The sequence below is a fragment of the Miniopterus natalensis genome, chromosome 4 (assembly GCF_054644295.1).
Source record: "Miniopterus natalensis isolate mMinNat1 chromosome 4, mMinNat1.hap1, whole genome shotgun sequence".
Taxonomy (NCBI): Eukaryota; Metazoa; Chordata; class Mammalia; order Chiroptera; family Miniopteridae; genus Miniopterus; species Miniopterus natalensis.
Genome location: NC_142084.1, coordinates 32913983 through 32936841, shown reverse-complemented (window position 1 = coordinate 32936841; position 22859 = coordinate 32913983).

The following is a 22859-nucleotide window of genomic DNA, read 5'->3' as shown; positions in this document are numbered from 1 at the left end:
TTACATAATATTTTTAATATTTCTTTTGGATAACTACACTCATTTAAAGAAATAATAAAAGTATAAGACACACATGCTTATATCAGTGGGTTGGTTATTTTAAATGAAAAATTAAAGCTAAAATTCTGAGGAGGTAACTTATACTCACTCTTATTTGCTCTCAAGTTAATATCTGTTGCTTCAGCATGGAGGGAACTAGAAAGTATTACGCTAAGTGAATTAAGCCAGTCAGAGAAAGACAAGTACCACATGATCTCACTCATATGTGGAATGTAATAAACAAAATAAACTGATGAACAAAATGGATCAGATACATAGAAGCATGGAACAGACTGAGGGATCTCAGAGGGAAGCTGGGGAGGGGGAGTGTGTGGGGAGAGATTAATCAAAGAATTTATATGTTTATGGGCATGACTAATGGACACAAACATTGGCCTGGGGAAGGCTTGAGGGTGGGGTGGATAAGGGGTAGAGGGGATCAATGGGGGTAAAAAAGGGACATCTGTAATATTTTCAACAATAAAGATGAAGAAACTTTAAATATATATATGATTATATTATTGCTTCATATGATTATATTGATTCCAAATTTTATTTCAATATTACATTGAAACTAATTGGATAATCTTACTGCTTTATTGGTTATATGCATATTTTTAATAATATAGAAATACTATAAATTAACAGGTAACTTATTTTCTTCTCTCCCAAATACATAAAATATTTATTAAGATAGAATAATTTTTGAATGTCCTTCAATTGCTTTTAGCCTTGCTACTGCCTTATCCTATAAATTATCCTAATTGAATAGATGTTTGTTTAACCAAATTAAAATGTACTTTGTTCTTTAATTTTGAAAGTCTGCACAAGTACAGCTTCCTGGTAACTACTTAAGATTTCTTTTGAAATTTTCAAAAGACTCAACTTGTTCCTGTTCCGAAAAGGCTTGATGAAAAAACATAATTCAAAAGAGGCATGCTAATATTTCATTGATATTGATATGGCTTCTGCTTCAGCAATGCTGCATAGAAATGAAATTAAAATCATAAAGCAGAAAAAGACATGCAGATGCATTACAGAAGGCAACAGCAGGAACCAGAGCAATCGACAATCAACTTTCATTACCTTCCCATTTTTCTCTTTTATGCACAATCAATAGTGCTTTCCTTTTCTTTTATTTATTCTGCCGTTTATTTCAGTTGTAACCAAAATCTCACCTTAGTACTTTACCTTTTATTTCACATGCTCAATTTTTCTGAAGTTATACACAATTATGAAAGTGTATGAATCAGTCCTTCAGCAATCTCTTCTTTGCTTGGACAGGTATAAATGAAAAAAATTATTAAATACTTTTTAATATGGTTGCTTTAATTTCTGTGTGTGTGTGTGTGTGCGCATGTGCATGTATGTGCTTGTGTGTGTTTTAATATATATCTTGGATCTGAATATATATATATCTTGGATCTAATATATATATATTTCTGGCAACTGAATCAAAACTATATATAATTATTATGTTAATGAATATGGAAGGTTAGAACAGAGAAATAATACATAAATACAAGGTCTAGATAAAGTGAAATAGAAGATACATGAACTTGGTAATGTATCCACAGCAGTGCCTAGAATATTGACTGCAAGATTGTGCTTTATTAATATTTGTTACAAAGTTAGGTTATTGGTTTTTAAATATTTCATTTTAATAAAATATTTTTATTTTAATTAATAAACATGAATAAAATAATTATTATATCCCTACTTCACTCTCATTTGAATTTTGATGTGCATTTGAAAACATCTAAAGTTTATTTTACATCCATAAAATTTACTTTATTGATTATATTATTTGTGTATTAGAAGATTATAAATTCATACTTACAGTTTAACCGTTTGACTTATCTTAAGCAGAGAGTAATATGTTCAAGTCACCTCTTTTTATTGTGCTTTTGTTAACTTCTTATCAGTCCATCAATTTTGAAAATAGCTGTTCTCTTAATTGGTTTGTGGATATTTATGACTGTTACATATTTATTATGGATATTGTACTAAAATATTATTATAAAGTGTCTTTTGTTGAATTTTTTGCCATGAATTTTACCTTTTCAGATATTAATCCCTATTTCTCTTTGCTTTGTATTTACCTTGTATAGCTTGTCACTCCTTTATTGCAGTACTTTTTTTTCTTTTAGATATATGTCCTCTTTAACCACACAGAAGGGTTTTTCTTTGCAAAGCACTCTGAAAATATTTACCTTTTAAAAAAAGAATAATCTATTGATATTTAGTGGTATAACTTATATGATTAGTCTCTTATCTGCAATCTTTTATTTCTAATTTACTTTGTGTTGTGTTTACTTTGTATTTTCCACATGCTGGTCTATATTAAATGATATGTACTTGCTTTGTTTTGGAAACTATGATTCTTTTTGAGTGCTTACTTTTCTCCTAACTGTTGAACGCCAGTTCATGGTGTTTCTGCGTGGCTCTAAAAGCTGTTATTCTGAGTATTTTTTCAGGACATTTGTATTGTAAACAGTCTTGGAAGACTGAAATAGTGGTAGTTTCCTTCAAGGAAGAAGGCATATTTGTTTCCTGACCAGATAATAAAGGTAATGTCTCCACCTGCAGCAAAGGCTGAGCAAGCTTTCCACCAGCCCACATTAAAAGATTGATTTTCCAAATTTGGGTTCCTCAGCTGTGACATGAATCTACTATAAGTGCAGCATTTACCAGGGCTTCTCAACATCACCCACTAGGGACCTGTGGACAAGAAAGGAATGAGAAGCTCCTCGTGCCAGTGACCATAATGCTTACTGTCTTTTGTCTTTGACTCAGGAGCCTCTCATTCAGTCTCTCCTCTCCCTCCAGCTTCTCAGAACTACCAGGCTAGCTGGTTACCTTGCAAGAGGGAGAAAACGTTATGTCTTTCAGAGGTTTTGACATTATTGCCTTTATTTCCTCTCATCCACTTTTACATTCCTTCTATTTAGTTGTCATCTCAAATATCTTTTGCTTCCTCCTATTATCTATGGACAATTGGTGAGATTGTTCTATTTCCCCTTCTCTCTTCATTTTTCTCCAATTTATAGTTATTTACTCTTTGTCAGAGCATATGACATTTTATAACAGTCTTCCATCTTTATCTACTCTTTGTATTAGTCTTAGATTAATGGCTGGAAATGTTCAATTCTTGCCAATTCTAACAGTTTTGCCATGTAATGTTGGTGAAGAATAAATGGGGGTTCTATCTAAAACCGTATGTAGCCTGAAAATGATTTTGGAGACTTTCTGGAGTGCGGATATTGGCAAGTGTTACTACTGAATTATTTAAATTGATGAGACCAAAGAAGTGAGTGGAAAGAAGATTATAAACTAATATTCTTTATTTAAGCCACCAAGGAGTACAATGCCCTTCTCTCCTACTGCTTATGTCCCTGAACTACAGCTTCACTCGAATCATGAAGCTAAGATGACATGTCTAAATGATCAGACTTTTAAAAACTACATTCTTTCTTTTTTTGGATCCAAAATAAGTTCAAGAAGCTAGCACAATGGGCGAGGGCAAGACCGTAAGGCAAGTGTCACTGGTCCTTCACACTGTTAACTCTATTTCTTCTATTGTCACCTGAGTAATATACAGTGGCATCCTCATAATTTCAAAGGTGAACTAAAAGTTTAGTATCATGTGATTGTTTTCTTCTTAAAGAAAAACAGTCTAAAATTTCCAAATAAATCCTTAAATAAAAAAATTGATTTCATTTTTTAAAAAGCTATAAAAAGTTTTATTTAATAATCTCAATCATGCTACTCAATGCCCTTTCCTCTTCTCTCTAATTAATCTGCACCCTCTTTGGGCAGATGAGAGAGAACCAGAATATAAGAGAGTACTTAGCTCCTTGATGGGATAGGTATGGTTATTAAGACAATTAACTGTAGTAAAATTTAGTCCTTTTAACAAGATCATGACGATGAACAAGAAAATGTATACATCTGGCTATTCCATACTTCAGCAGAAAGAATAAAATATAAGCTACACTGCACAGAAAACACAAACTATGCTTTAATAAGCAGCACATCTGCAGTTAGAGTGTTTGAAATTCAACCATATTTGCTTTGATTTGATTTGCAATTTTAAGCCTGCAAAGAAATAAATTTTTGTCTACCTAACTTATTAATTCCACTACCAAAAAAGTAAGTGGGAAACCTTCCAGACTGTCCCTATCTGCTCATTTCCACTGACAGAAACACTATGACTTTCAGTCACATTTCAGAGTGCCGGCTCTTAGCCCAGGCCTGCCGTTTCTCTCTACTAGAGAAAGAAACATCATTCATCATTACGTGAGGGAGAGCTGGAGTCAAAGATTTCCAAATAAATCCTGAATGGCAGTCAATTAGTCATTACTTTCACAGCTTGTCCATACATCTCTTGTTAAGTGAATGTTTATACACTTACCCTCCCTAAAGGCCTACCAGTAACTTCATGAAACATGGTGACATAGAGCCTTGACACAGCCCAGTTGCAAACTGTGTCTCCAATGGCAGTTAATCAAAGGATGCCATGAGCTCAACAAAACCTCTTCTAATAATACAATATAATGAATATCCACTCCCTGCTACAAATCTTGTGAATGCCTTCTACTGCAGCCAACAGCTTTCAGCAAGAAACTATGTACGAATTAGCGTATTTCATGATGGCTTATGAGTGTCTCAAGTCAGACTCTGGAGCGACAATTACAATTTTGTTTAAGTAGTACATTTGTAATTAGGATATCACATTTACCTAATATTTGGTGAGAAGCAAAGTATTACATAAATGTCAGCCATTTGATACCAGTTAGAGAAATAAAATATTTGTATGTCACTTCCTTTAGCTTAAATAACAATTACTTGAGTCCCTCTGTAGAAGAGTAAGAATGGGTTTCTGGCTGTGGCTAACAAACTACAACCAAATATTATTCATTTTCTTTGGTGTTATATATACTATTCTATTATATTAAACTATATGTTTGTATTTTTATAAATAATAATTGTGTACATTGGAGATGTTACTTCAAAGTATTTAATATTACCTTGATAACAATTTAAAAGTATTTGTCACTTTTAAAAATTTACATCTTATTTTGTAGATAAGAAAGTAAAATAAAATTGATTCAGGCATTTCTAAAAATTCCACAGGGGGATAGTTATGTTATCAGTGCTACATGCTAAATTCAAGAAGATGTCATTTTAACATATAAATGAACACTTGTTACAGGTACAACAATAATCTTTACAGCACATCCAAGATACATAGTTTGCACTTGGCAGCAACAAACATGATAGACCAATCAGATAATATTCATAAGGGACCTGTCATAAAGAGCTAAAGATTCAGGCAAATTGATTAGCTACATCTCTCTCCTTTTCTAGTTTTCAAAAACATTTGGAAACATTGGTTTTTATCTAGAAATACAAATCATTTGGATTTCAAATGTCTGAGCTGAGTTTGATGACTTTTTCATACACAAGTAGTTTACGAGATTATTCAAACCTAACGCACAATTAACAAAAATAAATGAGCAAGTTAATGACATATGTCATTTGGGACTGACAAGCTTTTGTTTTGCCTATACAAGCTAAATATTCACACAATACTTACCATCCTCTGCTTTGAACTTCTGAATTATTTTTTTTAATATGGACAGAATCACTGCTTATTAATCTGCTCATGAAATAAAATAACTTGGTACAAAGAAGGGAAAAGTATATAGCTGAACTTCCTATGCATTTGAAATGATCACTTTTAAAGACTGTCAAATAGACCAATTAATGTATACAAGTCTTTATGGAAGCATTCTTCAATTAGATAAATACTAATTTTATTAGATATAATTTTGATGAAAAAGTTCTTTTATGTAATTTATTTTCAATAAATTGAAATGAAACCCAGGCCAATATAGTCATTTAATAAATATCTAGTAATAATAGAAAAGATTATGTCTCTACCAGTTTGCTTGCATTGTGTATAAAGGACATATCCAAGTAATACAGCTAGGAAAAGTCACCATGGAAATTCTTTTTTTGTTTTTTTTAATATCTTTATTGATTTCAGAGAGAGGAAGGGAGAGGGAAAGGAGAGAGAAATATCAATAATGAGAGAGTCATTGATCAACTGCCTCCTCATGCCCCCTACTGGGGATCAAGCCTGCAACCCGGGCATGTGCCCTGGCTGGGAATCTAACCTCAGTTTCCTGGATCCTAGGTCGATGCTCAGCCATTGAGCCACACCTGACCAGGAACCATGGAAATTCTTTATTTAATTTAGTGTACTACAGATTATTGTTATTGTGAGTGATTCTAAGATAATTTCCAGCTGTTTATGAGCTTCTGAAAATACATGTTTTCAAAGTTAATGCTTTTAATTATTTTATTTATTTTATTGTTTGTTATATTACTTTTTGATCACAGAAAATTTCATACGTGTTAGTATATAAATTAATATACATTTCCCAGGTAGGGTAGAAATAAATATTTTAGATAGCCCTTTTGTGTGTGTGAAAAATGTAAAATATGGAAAATCTAAATGATGTATATAAGTACAGTAGAGAGATGAGTTAGATAGGAATTTCATAATTCACATTCCAAATTTCCCCCTGGAAACACTAGTCTTCACTTACTTATAAATGCAGATGGGAAAATTTATGTACCTGTCATTTCTTTTATTGTTGCAGTTAATTGATTACTAGTAAAGTCATTTTCTTGAGAAATCGATTATTCTAGGAAATGTATCATTAAAAATTCTCCTTTAGACCAATTAACTATTTTTAAATATTCCTCTCATAAATTTCTATCTTTAAATTTTCTCTATGTATCATGACAGAATGTGAGAAATTTGCAAGTTAAAAAAGATCTTAGTATGTTAATACTCATTAATAAGGTCATTTATGTTCTAATATTGAAGATATCGCCAGAAAAAAAAGTGTATATTGAATCAGTCATGCTCTGTGGTATACAGATATTTCTTAGAGAAATCTAGTTTTTATGTGAGTTTTTGGTTACAAACTAACATTTCTGAGGATGAGTCAATTAAATGATTAAAATATACTGACAGCTTAATGAAAGGTAAATAGCACGAATAACATATTGTATCTGTTATACTTCGTCATGGGAGTAAACGTTTATGTATCATCTTTAGACCTCCTAATTTCAGTAAGGAGAAGCATAGCAGGACCAGTAGTTAACCCTCTAATCTTTTCTCCCCTTCTGTCATGGAAATAGAAAATTCAGCTCAGCCCCCTGCTACCCAAGGTAAGGACGACAGATTGCCTAGCTTTCCTTGCAGTTAGATCTGCCCACATTAGTAAGTTCTGGACAAACAGACATAAACGTAGTGCTTACGGAAGCTTCCATGAACACTTCTTTCCATACCCTTGGTGTGGCCACTGTTTCCTATTTCTGTTTCTCCTTCAGCCAGCCTGGCTCCTAGATTCCTCCTTGACCTAAGAGGATGAGGGTGAGTAGGAAGCTTGAAGAGGCTGGGTCCATGAGGAATATGCGGGTCAGACTTACACCTTATGCCTTTGGATGTTTACCTGAGGGAAATAAAGTTCTCATTTATACCATCCTCATTTTAGATATTTCTACTGTCCATAGCCAAACAAAACCTTACTTCTTACTGGAAAGAATAGAACATGTCCTTAATCTACTTGAGACAGTGAGGAGATGCCCCCGTCACTGCGCATCTCTTAGAGAATTAGACAGCAGGTAAGAGCGCCACCCTGGAGAACATTCTGGCACAGGCCTATTTTTTTATTCGGCTCATAAGCTAAGAATGGGGTCCCTCCATCTTCAAAGCACAGGACTCCAGTCTCCGTTTCTGCAACCTACTGCCTTTCCATTGTACTTAAAGCTCCCTCGGCCTCCCTCTTACGAGGACACCTGTGATTACGTTTAGAGCCAACCCAGATAAGCCAGCATAATTTCCCCCTCTCAAATTCCTCAATCACATCTCCAGAGTCTCTTTAGCCATATAAGGTATAAGTCAAGAGTTTCCAGGATTAGGATGTTAATGTATTGGGGTGGGAGTGGGAAATAATCATCTTATTCTGCCAAAAGTATTGTTTTCCTAAGAAAATCTAGTTTGGAAAATATGAAGACTCTGGATTAGATGCAGATTGAAGATAATTTACACCTCAGAGGATCTTGTTTGTGACCATGGTTTCCACGGATGAGACAGGGAAACTGAAGCTCAGTCACAATGCTCAGGTCTCCAAATGGAGGAACAAGAGCAATTCAGAGTTAATAAACATTGGTGTTGTTCATATTTAGACTATATTATAACAACTATAATTTGTAAAGTATTGACTACCAGTATAAGTGATTTTCAGTGATTTTCCGATTATTTTGAAAATATACCACTTAATAAAAAATGTGCAAAATTCCTTTAAAAGCAATTATAATGTTCTTTGCCACTTACTATTTTAGCATATTTAGAAATAAATGTATTTTAACTGAAATTCTGTGGAAGACAGGTCTCTTATGACCAGCAGCGTCTACAAAATAAGTCAAGCAGATGAAAGACCGTGACACCGAGAATTCAGAGAAGAAGCACTTCAGAAGCAAATATTAGGTTTGAACAATTTAAAATGTACCTGGTTGCCCGGCTGGGCGTGGCTCAGTTGTAGAGCATAGAACTAGGACCCAGGCAATTGGGGTTCCATTCCCTGTCAGGGCACATGCCTGGGTTAACGGCTCCATCCCCAGTTGGGGGCGTGCAGGAGGCAGCCAATCAATGACTCTCTCATCATTGATGTTTCTGTCTCTCTCTCTCCTTCTCCCTTCCTCTCTCTGAAATCAATAAAGATATATTTAAAAAATAAATAAAAATAAATAAATAAAAATAAAATGTACCTTGTTCACCAGATAATTTTTTAAAATTTATCTTTATTGTTCAAAGTATTACAGGTGTCCCATTTTTCCCTCCAATTGACCCCCTCCACCTCGATCCCACCTCCTCCCCGGGCCTTCACCCCATCATTGTCTGTGTCCATGGGTTATGCTTATATGCATATAACTTCTTTGGTTAATCTCTTCCCACCCTCCACCCCCCTTCCCTCTTCCCTCTGAAATATGATCATCTGTTACATGTGTCAATGTCTCTGGATCTATTTAGTGCATCAGATTTTTTTGTTCATTAGCTTCTTGTTAAAGAAGACCCTTCAACATTTTCTGTAGTGCTGGTTTGGTGGTAATGAACTTCTTTAGCTTTTCCTTGTCTGAGAAGCCCTTTATCGGACCTTCAATTCTAAATGATAGCTTTGCTGGGTAGAGTAATCTTGGTTGTAGTTCCATGTTTTTCATCACTTTGAATATTTCTTGCCACTCTCTTCGGGCCTGCAAAGTTTCTGTTGAGAAATCAGCTGACAGTCCTATGGGTGCTCCCTTGTAGGTAACTAATTTCTTTTCTCTTGCTGCTTTAAAGATTCTCTCTTTTTTCTTTAACCTTTGGCATTTTAATTATGATGCGTCTTGCTGTGGGCCTCTTTGGGTTCCTCTTGTTTGGGACCCTCTGTGCTTCGTGGACTTGTAAGTCTATTTCTTTCCCCAGGTAGGGGAAGTTTTCTGTCATTATTTTTTCAAATAGGTTTTTAATTTCTTGCTCTCTTTCCTCTCCTTCTGGCACCCAAATAATATGAATGTTGGGGTTCTTGAAGTTGTCCCAGACACTCCTTATGCTACCTTCATATTTCTGGATTCTTTTTCCTTTTTGCTCTTCTGTTTGGGTGTTTTTTATTTCTTCATGTTCCAAATTGCTGATTTGATTCTCAGCATCCTCTACTCTATTGTTGATTCCCTGTAAATTATTCTTCATTTCAGTTCGTGTAGCATCGATTTTCTCAATTATTTTCTTCATACTCTTACTAATATCCTTGAGCATCCATTATTCTGAACTCTGTATCTGTTAGCTTGCTTGGATCTATTTCATTTAGTTCCTTTCCTAGAGATTTCTTCTGTTCTTTCCTTTGTGACATGTTTCTTTGTCTCCACATTTTGACTGCTTCCTGGTGTTTGTTCCTATGTATTAGGTAGAGCTGCTATGTCTCCTGGAATTTGTAGAGTAGCTTTGTGTAGTAGGTGTCCTGTAGGGTCCAGTGGCTCAGCCTCCCCAGTCACCTGAGCTGGGCCTTCTAGGTGCTGCCCTGTGTGGACTGTGTGCATTGTCCTGTTATAGTTGAGCCTTGGTTGCTGTTGGCGTCACTGGGAGGAATTGACCCCCAGACCAATCAGCTGTGAGGACCAGCTGCAACTGTAGCCAGAGAGCTGCTGTGCTGGAGACACCCCTATGGAGCAAGATTTACTTCACCCCTTGAGTGTGTCACCCTTGGATGTGGTAGGGTTGGAATCCAGTGTGGTCGAGTCTGACCACCAGGTGCACTGTCTCTGGGGCCTCCAGGGAGGTGCAAAGTCAGCCTGTGCCAGTGCCTTGCCCAGGGCCACCCAGCATGAGCTACACAGCAAACCGTAGTGGCTGCTACTTGTGCTGGGCTTGGAGGTGCCCAGGAGAGGCCAAGCTATGAGCCAATACAGCTGCCACTAGTGCCAGGCCTGGGGCCACCTATCAAGCTGTATGGGGCCCACTGCTGCTCATTTGAGAGATTTTAGGAAAGTCCTAAGCATAAGGCTTGAGAGGCCACTTGCACAGAAGCCACTGGGAATGGCCTGGATGAGCTGCAGGTGGGGAGGGGCGGGGCCTCCGGGAATCACGGGGCGGGGCCAAAGGTGTGAGTCAGGTGCTGGCGATTCAAATATGGCGCCTGCCTGCCGGCTGTGTCCAGGGAGGACTCACCTAAAGAGCAATGGCCTCTGCCAGCCCCTCTGCCTTTTGAGGAAGCCGCCCCTCCAGCTCTCGCCCAATTTCAGGCAGGTTAGTTCCTCCCCGAGTGTCCCGGGTCCTTTCAGGCTGCTGCCCGGCGCTGGGCTCAGGGAGCGTCTGAGTGAGTCCGTGCCGGGCCCTTTAGAGGAGCTGCTGGGGCTCCCGCAGCCTCCGCAACCCTCAGGGACAGTCCCCGCTGGTTTCACAGCCTGAAGCTGTGGGGCCGTCTCTTCCCGGCCCTGGAGCCCTGGGCTGGGGGCCTGTGTGGGGCTGGGCCCCTCACTCCTCCGGGAAACCCCCACCGCCGAGATTCCCTCCCAGGTTTCAACCGCGGCACCGGGGGTGGGCCCGCGGCCGCGTCTCTGGGATTCAGCCCCGATCCGCCCGCGTCTCCGCCCCTCCTCCCGGTCTCGGTCTCGGTCTCGGTGCTGCTTCAGGTCCCTGGTTGTGGGGCTTCTGTGCAGCCAGGTCTCAGGAGGCTCTGAGTGACGGTGGTTCTGTGTTTTAGTTGTGATTCTGATGTGGTTGCGGGAGGCAGCAGGTGCAGCTGTTACCTACCCGCCATCTCGTTTCCTCTCACCAGATAATTTAAATATATATATAAATCTCCAGTAAATTCCTTTCTCTTACACAGAACTATTGAAAGCAGAGGGCATTTGTAGTGATAATTGCAGTCTCCCCCCTCTCATACCCTAACACCATCACTGTACCCTGATTTAAACTGAAAATAAGCAAGAATAGCTCGCTATTAGTATTTGCTCTGATTAAACGATTATCAAGATGACACTACAGAAGTTACTGAAATAATCTCAGTTAAAAATCAATGATTCAGGAGCATTTTCACTCATGTGGGGAAGGCAAACAGACAGAAAAGAACTGTTGCTGCATATCGAGTGCCTGGCTTTGGAACAGGTATACAGACTGGGTTTTCAAATAAGCTTAGCCAGATGCTTCAAGGATTAGAACCGACTACTTTTTCATGTTGCTTTATTTTATTGGTTGACGATTACTAATATAAAATGACTATTGAATTAACAGGTATGCGAGCATTGTACGGAGCCATGAAATCGGCTTGTTCTTTCACAGACTAATCCCTTTTCTCTTGTGCTCAGTAACATAATAGACCATAGTTCATACCTATGCAACACCAGCTAACAGGGTATAGGTGGAATCAATAGCATAATCCTATTAGATTCTGCAAAACAGTTTACTTTACGATATAAAGTGAAATTGTGATTGATTTTTAAAGTGAATAGTAGTTCTACATTCAACTCGGGCGAGAATAACTTTTCAAGCGGCAACTTTCTCTTTGTGGGACCAGTTTCCCTTCTATCTTGCTTGCTTTTATAAATAAATTTTGCCCATGTGGTCTAATTAAAAGAAATTGAGTTCTGGCTTGTCTTTTTACTTAGAATTGCCTTGGCTTTATACCAACTTCTAAAGAGAAAACTAAACGGCTGCTTTGAAATTACTCCCTTACTTTGGAACACTCCTGCTTAAAAACAATAGCTCTTAGGCAATAGCAATGTTTCACTTTCCATAGCCTATTTTTAAAGCCTATGCGTATAAATATTTACAAATTAATAATCAATATTCAGCCAGAAAACATCATTGCAGCAAAGCTGTGTCTGAGTTCAGTTTCTCCTCTGAAGAATTTTCCATGTTGAATAGCTGATTCTTCGTTGAAGGCTAAATATATTTTTATTTCCCCCACCCACAAATGCATTTATACACACCCATCACCTCACCTATTTGTCCTTTTATTTATTTATTTATTTATTTATTTATTTATTTATTTATTTAGGTGAGAACACTTAATTTCTACTTTCTTAGCAAATTCCAGTTATATCCTAATGTGTCATCAATTATAGTCACCATGCTATACATTAGGCCCTCAGACTTTATTCATCTCATAGCTGAGGGTTTGTACCTTTTGACCAACCTCTCTGTATTTTCCTACCCCAAAACTCCTGGCAATCACTTCTCTACTCTCTTTTTCTAGAAGTTTGACTTTATTTTTAAATATTTTTAAAGATTCCACATATAAGTCATACCATGCAGTATTTGTTTTTCTCCAACATATTTCACTTAGAATAATGCTCATCAGGTCCATCCATATTGTCTAAATGGCAGGATTTCCTTCTTTCTCGTGGCTGGATAATATTTCATTGTATGCTTACATTTGATTGTTGTTACACATTCGTCTATTGACGGACACTTAGGTTGTTTGCATAGCTTGGCAACTGTGAGTAATGCTGCAATGAATATGGGATTGCAGATATCTCTTTGATATTCTATTTTTCATTTACTTTGGATATATGCCCAGAAGTGGGCTTGCTGAATCACATGGTAGTTCGGTAGTTCTATTTTTAAATTTTTTATGAATCTCCATACTATTTTTAAGAGGTTTAATTCATTCTTACAACTGACAGAAATTATAATTCTGTTTATCACAGGGCAGAATCTACTATGTCATCTATAAAAATATTGTTTACTTATTTACAACAACTAAAATAAGAATAGAAGGTAGCCTTGTTATGGGGAGTGTGGCTCCCTGATTAATAAGCTTTAGTTTATAATATCATTTTTTGAGTGTTTCTATCATTTTTCTCATATTTTAAAAGTATCTGACAACTTGAAAAACTGCTTATTCAAATATATGCATATTCACATATCAAACATCTGAATGATTCAACATATTTAAGGTGTGTGCACTATTCTGCATGCCTATTACACCTCAATAAAAGTTTCGTTCAAAAATACTTCTTTCCCTAGTAAAATGCAATATATACTCAACATTAATAGAATTGGTAAAGTCATGATGGAAAGTTGGTATAATATTGGGAGATAGAGAAGAATATTCCTTTCACATAACAAAAATATTTGAGTTTTATACTTGTTAATCCTCAAGTAAAAAATGTCAGTGGCAGTAAAATTGGCATGCCCTTGCCTCAGCCTTCAAATAGCAAAATTTCCCAAGAGTTACATATTTAAGGGCTTTGTTGCAGGTCTACATCCTATTCAGCAGTCTCAGAGGGCCATTCCTTTTTCTGAAGTATATGCTCCTCATTTTCATGGTAAAGAGTCCTGTAAAAAATACTCATGTGAAAAAATAGAAGGGATGTAGTTATAACATGTGGTAGAAATATGAATATATTTAGCTCTGGCTCCAAGTCATTTAAGTACATGCCTTAAAGAAAAACTTTTCTCATGGAAAAGTTGAATGTGTGTATTTTTAACTGTATAGATTCATATATTTTTATAACTTGTTAATGTAGGTTTATATATATAAATTTTATATATTTTATATAAATACATAATATATAACCTACATAAGAGAACATAATATATCACATAATATATATCTCTATAATAATTTATATATAGAAAAAAGAAAATAATGATGTATATTTTCAAATTTTAATGTTTTGTTACATAAGCTGGTTAAAATTTAAGAGATTAACATTTTATTGTGCTTTTTACACCATTCTTTCAAATTATTGTCATGTATTCAGCTCATGAGAATGATCAGAGAAACAAAAATTTCCTTACTCATAATATATGTATTATATTATTAATCCTATGCCACAGGTGCTTTATATATTAATTTTTAACAGAATGAAAACTGTAATATATATATGTATATGTAAATATATATGTATATATTTAAATAAAGTTATACAAATAATAGTAAGATAGTTGTTTAATGCCTTTAGGTTTGCTATAATATTTATCAATCCAAATCAGATCACTCTATCACTCTATTTTATTTCTAAATAATATATTTACTTAACATTATTTTTTCTTAACCAGTTTGACAAACATTATAGTAGCCAGGTGGACAATTTCCTAGGGAAACTAAACACAATTTTACATTTTTGTGATATTTATGTATACAAACACAAGTCATGCAATATTACAATATTAAAAGTCATGCCATATTACAATATTATTTACAACAATGCTGAAGTGAACATGCATGTTAGGAGACAAGTTAACTTATATGGCGAAGCTTTGTAGAAAGGAGAACTCTGCAGAGATACAGAACTTACTTTGCTGGTAAATTCGTTTTGTAGCATAGTGCAGAAAAACACACAGTGTGAATGTAATGAACAAGGCTCCATGATGGACATAAATTGGACAGAGTAGGCAACATCTTTAAATCAGATCAAGACTTCTCTAAGGTGTTAGCATTTAAATGGATATAAAGTTGGGGAGCCACCAATGCAAAAAGCATGACTATATGTTGTTAAGAATATGGAGAACCCTAACCAGTTTTGATCAGTGGTTAGAGCATTGGCCTGCATACTAAAGATTCCAATTCTGGCCAAGGGCAGGTATCTTGTTTGCAAACTCGATCCACAAATGCAGGAGGCAACCAATTGATGTGTCTCTCTCACATCGATGTTTCTCTCTCTCTTTCTCCCTTCCGTTCTGTCTAAGAAGCAATGGAAAAAATATCCTTGGGTGAGGTTAAAATATGGAGAAACTGGAGGGAATGTAAAACAATGCAGCCACTATGGAAATCAGTATGGTGATTTCTGAAAACATTAAAAATAGAATTACCATATCCTCCAGCAATTCCACTTCTGGGTATCCAAACGAGTATTAAAAAAGAATTGAAAGTAGGATCTGGAAGAAATCAACCCAAGAAGTCATAGAATGAATAAACAAAATATGATATTACACACAATGTAATATTATTCAGCCTTAGAAAGGAAATAAATTCTAAAACAAGGTACAGTATGGATGAACATTATACTAAGTGTTAATAAGCCATTCACTTAAGGGCAAATATTACAGGACCCCACTTATGTAAGGCATCTAGAGTAGTCAAATTTATAGAAAGTAGAATGGTGGTTGCCAGTGGCTCTAGGGGGTGGGGAATTGAGGACTTGTTTTTGTAATGTAGACAGAGCTTAAGTTTTATAAAATGAACAAGTTCTGGGTATATGTTGTACAACATTGTAAATGTATTTAATCCTACTGAACTGTACATTTAAAATAATTCAAATGTTACACCTTATACATATTTTATCATAGTTTTAAAAAAGCATTATGATGACAATGTTTAAAACAAAAAGGAGCAACATTAGTGAATATCTAGAAAGGAGGAAAGAAAACAAAGCAATTTCGTACTTTCTGGAAACTAAAAACCTAAGTTTAAGGTGTATCAAATCATTATAGATTATTCCAGGTCTTGTGGGCCATTATTAAGAACTATAATGTCATTCAGTATAAAATAAGAAAATACTGAAGAATTCCAGATCAATCAACAACTTGGAAAGATGTCATTTGTTTCTTGTTGGGACCCTGACCAAAGCACAAACTAGGATTAGATCTAAATGGTGATCTCTGTCTCTAGTGACTATCCCAAAGTTAAAGGTCAAGTGTATAATAGTGAAGAAAATGTGTAATGAGTTAAATGAAGGGAAGTATATTCTCCATTGGCCATATTCACATGGCTTACAGGACTCTTGTATAGAATTAGAAGACAAAAAAACAAAAACAAAAAAACTCCACCATTCTTCATCCTATACACAGGACAGTCTCTTTTAGAAGACCTGGGAACAAATATATTCATAAAGATTAATAAAGCTCATAGACTCAAACAACAGCATGGTGGTTACCAGAGGGAAAGGGGGTGGGAAAATAGTACAAGATAAAGAGAGTCAGATATATGGTGACAGAAGAAGAGTGGACTTTGGGTGGTGGGCACATACTGCAATATATGGATGATGTATCATAGAATTGTACTGAAACCTATATAATTTTATTAACCAATGTCACCCCAATAATTCAATTTAAGAAAACATGGGAATAGATGAGAGGAGGGTAAGAGGGAGAAAGAGTGATATCACCTAGAAAAGAGGCAGGAGACAGAATCTGTGAGGAATTTAGTAAAGATAGCAAGTAAAAAATTTTAGGAAAAGTATGTTTAATTTTTATTTTTACATTGTTTGTATGGCTGTTTGGTAAATGCTCTCCAGCTTCTTAAAACTTTAGTTAATCTGACACACGTACAAATGTCTTGCTTTAAGTGTTTTGGAGAATAAAAATCAAAGATCAGGTTGGGTTTCTTGTCTGGCTCAATGAGGTACTAAGAAAATGTAACAGCCAGATGCATGAGATCTGCTTTAGAAAGGGAGTTCATCAACGCCGGGCTGGAGTGGCTCAGTGGTTGAGTGTCAACCTATGAACCTGGTCACAGTTCCATTCCCCGAAAGGGCACATGCCTGGGCTGTGGGCTCGACCCCAGTAGGGGGCGTGCAGGAGGCAGCTGATCAATGACTATCCTCATTAATGTTTCTATTCTCTATCTCCCTTCCTCTCTCTGAAATCAAACACATATATAAAAAAAGGAAAAGGAATTCATCAAAAGCTAGCTCTTCGAGCCCCAGAGAGTTAAACCCTCAGGAAGTTACACTTTTAGGAAGGCACCAGATCACCCACATGACCAGATGAGGGTATATGAGCCACTCTAAATCTTAGAGGGAAGAGTGACTTAAGCTGATGTCTGAATTTGAAATAAATGAATGAAAATTAGATCCTGAGTGTTTCCTGAAGCCCTATTCTTGCATTGTCTTATGGACCTCAGGAGAGCATGTGTGCATATAATTTACTAGTGTTTACCCATGAAATGTCCTCAATAAATATTCAATAAATAATTGAATGCCAATACCAGGTATTTATTACCATAAAATGCTAATTTTTCCATGGCCTTCTAAATTGGAAAACATTTCTAAACAAAATCTGCACCCATCCACAACCACCCCAATTCAAAATCATACTCTGAGGGAAAAGAAACCGCTTATTATTCTCATGATGAGATGACACAACCTCAACTACTCTCCACTTAACAGTGGTTCTGGTGCCGGATCTTTTTAATTCATTCTGATTCTCTGTCTCCTCCTCCATCCAGAATTTTGTTTTGTAATCTGTTCTCCTAAATCGTCTTCTGATTTCTCCTTGTTTCATTGTGATTTACTCCTGTTTTGTGTAAGAACATGCCGGCCGGATTTCTAGAAGCACCAATGAAATAAATAATAAACAATCTCTGGATTGTGTTTATATTTTCAGCTTTATCCCTATTCTGGCCCTTTATTATCAAATACATTGATAGAAAACACTAATAACCAGTCTCTAAGTATTTTGTGAACAGTGCTTATGTTTTATATTTTATCAATCCATTAACGAGCATTAAAGGAACTCAATAGATAGTCTTTTAACAAAGAACTTCTACCAACTTAGAAAGTTCAACGATGTTCCAAATGTCTTAAGAGACAATTTATGTACTTTAACAGTTCAACTAAATACATCTACTTAGTAGAAATTTTGTGAGAATCTATTATGTAATATATAAGTACCCAGTCTTTATTCCAGTCCAACTGTCACATCTTTAGGAAAAGACATTTTTGTTCAATATTTTCAATACCTGTGTTGTAAGCTTAGGCAAGTTTTGACCTTATAATTTAAATCACAGAAACTATAACTACTTTATAAGGGTTTAACTGATGTTATGCATGTAAATTATCATGCAACTACTATTCAACCCATTTTTATTAATTCATTTATTCTATTTATCTGTGTCTCAATTAATTTAAGCCTTTGAATATAGCCTTTTCCTTTTCACAAATGCTTAAGAAATTTTAAAAAATAACAAATCAAATGTGTTTTAGATTTGGAGTTATCCAAAAGTGTCTGAAATCTACAGATGATAATTTCCAGAATATGAAAATTTTGGAGGATATATAAGGCCATTGTCATGTATATCTAGTTTCCAAACTGCAGTAGAGAAGCCCTGATATAGTATTTAGATGGAATGAAACAGATTCATTTAAATCGTTTAAAGCAATTCTGTAGGAGAGGTTCATTCTAAGGATGTTGATGATTTACAGTTTGAAGGCAACAGAACACTGAGACAGATCATTGCAGGCCAGGGCCTCATCCACAACAATGCAGCCCTTTCAGGGTATCCCAGCTGAAGCACTTTGTCACGCTTCCCCCTAGTGGCTGCCATGACAATAATATGGTTGGTGTGGCCAGTGCAATTACGAGGGTACAGTTAGTTGCTAGTTTAATTGGGGCTGAGACTGGGATCTGAACCTGTATTGTTTCAGAAGCAGAACACAAGTGCATTTGGACTAAAACAAATGCTAAAATCAATGTAGAACACTAGGGAAGAAAATAAGAGTTATTTTTAAGTAACTGTGGTATATATTTCACAAATAAAATGAGAGGCTTAAGAACAGGAATGTATTTGTTACGTATAACTTCATTTTACCTGCAGCTTTAAAAAAAAAAAAAAAAAGTTTTTCTAAATTCAGGAACATCAAGTGAAACTGGAGAAAAAGTAATATAAGGCAAATATGCATATTACTAAAAAATTTGACATGATCCTTAATTTAGTCATTAAAATTTTGTTTTTAAATTATGTTATTTTTTTTTATGAACTATATTTTGTTCTACATAGAAAAACAAATTTTCAGGAAAATTTATATATATAAGTTCAGGAAATTTTTCATTGTAAAATTAAAAGCATGTGCTATATCAAACCTAAGAACATAGGAAATATATGTCATACAGGAAAAAAAAAGGGCAAACCATTCCTGTTTTATATTTAAATGATTATACCACCTACAGCAAACACTCAAAATGTGTCAAATAAATCACTCAGTTTAAAATAATTGTAACGACTAGAATGAGTATGTATTCAAATACATTTTAAAATATGGAATTCTTGAAGTAGAAATATAGATTCATGAAATATTCATTTTCTAGAAAAGTAAATCTGCTTGCTAATTTTAACAAATATATTTCCTTTGGAAAATTCAGCCCTTGTTGGTGTTGCTCAGTGGTTAGAAGGTCAGCCTGCCTACCAAAACATTGCAGGTTTGATTTCTGGTCAAGGGCACGTACCTGGATTGCAGGTTCAATCCTTGGCCCCAGTCAAGGCACACGAGGGAGCCAACCAACTGATGTCTCTTTCTCACTTTGATATTTCTCTCTCCCCCCCTTCACTCTCTCTAAAAATTGATGGAAAAAATATCCTCGGGTGAAGAATAACACACAAAAAAGAAAGAAAAAAGAAAATGCAAAAAATGTTAAGATAGGTATTCTCAATATTTAAAGAATCATTAATATTATGGTACATATTTTTCTACAAACATATACTAGTTGTACACACATGCATGCAACTAAATGTGGTTTTACCATATCAAACTTTTGCTATCACTGATTTTTCACTTAACATATAATGAGCATTTTCTGTGTTTCTGAATATTCTTCTAAGTTGTGGTTTATAAATAACGGCTGCATATGGTCTTCTCACATGTGGATACTTTAACCAGTCTCTTTCTGTTAGACATTTGAGTTTGGTTTAATCCTTCACAAAATTATGAAATGAAATTTCTTATAAAAAATTTACACACAGTACCAGAAGCATGGTCCATTAAAATGAAAAATTGAACTTCACAAAATTAAAACATTTTGTTCTGGGAAAGGCACTGCTAATAGAATTAAATGGGAAAGCTACAGATTAGGAGAAAATATTTGCAAATCACATATCTGAGCAGGTATAATTCACAAAGCACTCTTAAAAACCACAATAAGAAAATAACCCATCACAGCAATGGGTAAAAGACAAGAATAAACACATTACCAAGAGGAGACCAAGGTGTCTAAAAAGACCTTGAAAATATGTTCAACATGATGAGCTATTGGGCACATAAAAATTAAAACCATGATAAGCTTCTACTACACACCTGTTAGAATGACTGATTAAAAAACATTCTGACAAAATACTGAGTTCTGACAATATGAGGAACTGGATCTCTTAGACATTAAACATTAAACCTGCACCTACTTTATGACCCAGTGGTCTCAGTCCTGATTGTATCTACTCTATGGTTGTAAAAACTAATGTCCACACAAAAACCTACGCACAAAAAATTGTTTATAGCAGCTTTGGTCATAAACTGGAAATAGCCCAAATGCCCTTCAATAAGAGCATAAGTTAACAAACTGTAGTATATCCAAACAATTTAATAATACTCAGCAGTAAAAAGGAACAAACTTTCGATACACACAATAACTTGGATATATTCCACAGTCATTACGCTGAGTGAAAGAAAAGTGTCTCCAGTGATTTCTCACTCAATGCTTCAGCTATATGCTATCCTGGAAAAGACAAAATTAAGGGTGATGGAGAAGACATTAGTTGTTGCCAGAGGTTATGGGTAGAGGGAGGGAGTGAATATAAAAGAATACCATTGGGGCCCTGGCCAGTTTTCTCAGTGGTTGGAGCATGGGCCTGAGGACCGAAGAATCATGGGTTCAATTCCCGGTCAGGGGCAAGTACCTGGGTTGTGGGTTCTCCCAGCCCTGGTTGGGGCGCGTGTGGGAGGCAACCAGTTGATGTGTCTCTCTCACATAGATATTTATCTCCCTCCTCCCTCTGAAAAAGCAATGGAAAAAATATCCTCTGGTCAGGAATAATAAAAAAATAAATAGATTTTTAAAAATACCATGGGGGAGTTTTTTGGGGTGAGAAATTATTCTGTATCCTCACTATGGTGATACTTGCAGGTGTTACGCATGTGTTAGCACTTACAGAACTTCACTCCACATGGAAAAAAGCTATTGTTTTTTGAATATTAAATTTTTTTTAAGTCACAACATAATTACTATTGCTCTAATTGTAAACTGCATGTTAAAATATATACATATATGAGCACCTTTTATTATTGCCTATTACCTTTGGATAATTGGAGTCAGTGAGCCAAAAGACATAATTTTTCAAATAAAAACATGTTTACTGGGAAATGCACACTTAAAGTACACAAGAATGTCCATTTCCTATATCTCTACCAATACTAAGTCTTAGTCTTTCATTTTTGCCATATTTAGGCAAAGTCAAACTATATTATTATTGTTTAAATTTACAATCATTTGCTGACTACTAGGGTTGACATTTGATTTTATATTCTAGTTCATTTGTATTATTGTCACTAATTTCTTTTTTTCCTGTGGCATTTTATTAAAAACATTTCCACCCTACAACTATTTGATATAACGGATGCGCTTGGCACTGCTTTTGCCTCCAGTGGTCAGGAAATTTTAATTTGTTTTGAACCATTTCCTAAATGAAGATGCGCAATTAGGCTGCTACTTTGAAGACATAACTTCCTGCGTGTTATTAGTCATTTATGTCTCTCTCATCTGCTTAGCCTTGAATAACAGCCGTGCTGCGAGCTGTCAGTGGCTGCCGCACAGGCTGTGAAATTACACCGGGAAGCGAGCGCGATTGTACTGAAAAGATTTTCTGCAGGACAAAAGCATAGATCTCTCTTCACACGATTTTGGATTCATGCTAATGACTCATCTGGCTGCAGGGCAGCCGCCAGGAACCGGTGTAAGAGGCGTAATGAATAGGAGGGCCAGCCGCCTGATGTAGTTCTGCTCCCGAGCATTTCAGCACCTGGGTCACAGTTCTCCCTGTAAAATCAGAAGTCTGACCACATGGGTTCACTCTTGCACTCTGGAATCTGACCCAATTCTTTCATTCCATAATGTTCATTCAAGTGGCTTACATTTTTCTGTTTAGGAAAGAGCTGAAAATTTCCTCACATGGCATTTTGAAAACTCTGAATCTCCCCAAATGTTATCTGTTATTTTATATTTCATTTAAAAAGAATCTTGTTGAATACGAGTTGTGTACAGGTGTGTGCCCTGAGGGTAAAGGGCTTAAAGCATTAGATTTGGAGACAGACATCTTTCTGAAGTCCCCTAGTTCTGATGCCATAGGTCTGATCTGAATGCCTTTTTCAGTGTTTATGGTGATGATTTAAAATTAAAAAGTGTTTTCAAGGAAGCACTGCTATGGAAATGGGTTGACTTATTAGTTCCAGCCAAAATTCAACATATTTTCCATTTACTCTTTGCAATTTTTAACATCTTTTCACCCAGGCAATACGTATGGTCGTCATGTACATAAAAAACAGAAATA